Genomic DNA, 1792 nt, shown 5'->3' with positions numbered 1-1792 from the left:
TCCTTCCCATCAGCACATAACTGTGTCCTAATACCTCCCATCTTTTAAAATACAGTTGACCCTTGAACAACATGGGGGTTAGGGGTGTGGACCATCGTTGCATTAAAGAATCTGAGTATAACTTAAAATCCGTGCTTGGTATCCTCAGTTCCTCCATATCTGTGGTTCCACATGCACGTTGGATTCAACCAACTGTGGATTGTGTAGTACCGTAATATTTACTATTGAAAAGTAACCTGTATAATTGGACCCACACAGTTCAAACCCATGTTGTTCAAGGGTCAACTGCATATCCTTCCTTGACTCTATGTATATATCATTCCATTCTCTGCTCCCTGTTCATGGCAAAACTTGTGGGTTTCCATTTTCAGCACTCCGGTGTAAGCTGCTCTTGTGTTCTGGTAACAAATGACATCCATCTTGCCGAATTTTGTGGTTACTTCTCTCTTCTCATCTTCCTTTTCCTCCCAGCGGCCTCCACAAAGTCAACCTTTCCCCTCTGTTTCTGTGACACCCCAAACTCTTGATTTTCCTCTACCTCACTAATTGCTCTTGAGATTATATCCAGCTCTTCACCCTCCCCCCTTTCTTTCAATGTTTAACATACTATAATTATCTTGTTTATTTTTTTTATATACTAGCTTATTTTCAGTCTTTTTTTAACATTCACAACAGAATGTAAGTTTCTTTGGGACAGGAATTTAGTTTTTGTTGTCCGTACTGTTCAATGGGCACATAGTACGTACTCAATAAATGACTTTTGAAAGATAATCATGACATGTTTCCCAGACCTTTTATCATCCAGGTCACCTTTCTCCCAGTGCCCTCAAGTTGGTCACTATTCCTCTAAAAATATGGCCCCGTTTGGAGGCCCATATGAGCATAATTACTTTGGACCCTGACAAAGATTCACTCCTTGATCTAATTCTAGTCTGGCTCCTCTGAGCCCTCTTCTCAACCAGGCCCTGACTTGTGGGCTTCCGTGTTCATCTCTGCTTAGTCTAGTTTTAGCAAGGATTCTGCCGTGTTAGTTTAGTGACAGTCCCCCATCCTTGATTTCTGAGCAAATTCCTTATCTCCCCACACTCAATATCTTACCACCCTGGTCTGCCCTTAGCAAAAATTTTGTCGAGTGGGTTTAGCCAGAATCCCCCTTACCCCTGATGTTCCTTCTTAGTAATTTTCCATCCTCTGACCCTGCTCCTTGGCTATAAATCTCCACTTGTTGTATTCAGAGTTGAGCCCAATCTCTCTCCCCCTCACTACAAAACCCCACTATATTAGTCCCCATTACATAAAGTCTGCCTTATCACCTTTAACACGTATCATGAAAAAAAAAATTAACAACCCTACAGTTCTATTAATACAGCCAAAAATCACTGCAGGTCTTGGGCAGCCATATCCAAGGCTGTCCCATTGAAGGACATGTAAATAGTGCCCCCTGGAGTTGTGCAACTTGGTGGTTCCCTGTATTATTACATTGTTGACCAGCACTAAGTGGGGGGAGTTAACTGCATTTTCAATTTTTTTTTTCATAGACATGCTATTAGGTCATTTTTCCTCCTTTCTGGGTATAGTTTTTTCTTTCCTTTTTTTCTTTTTTAATTTCTTGGAAAGAAAGGAAATCTTCATACTTCTTCCTAGTAGGAGGAGTTTTAGTCCATCCTTGAGATCCATTGAGTTTGGAATCTTGCTTTTGTCATTCAGCATATTAATTACATGTTACCTGGAATGTTTATAAGTCTGCTTTATCCACCATCATCAAAACATTGGGCAGGATAGAGTCGAGGGT

The sequence above is a fragment of the Phocoena phocoena genome, chromosome 6 (assembly GCF_963924675.1).
Source record: "Phocoena phocoena chromosome 6, mPhoPho1.1, whole genome shotgun sequence".
Taxonomy (NCBI): domain Eukaryota; kingdom Metazoa; phylum Chordata; class Mammalia; order Artiodactyla; family Phocoenidae; genus Phocoena; species Phocoena phocoena.
Note: the sequence above shows the minus strand (reverse complement) of the source record.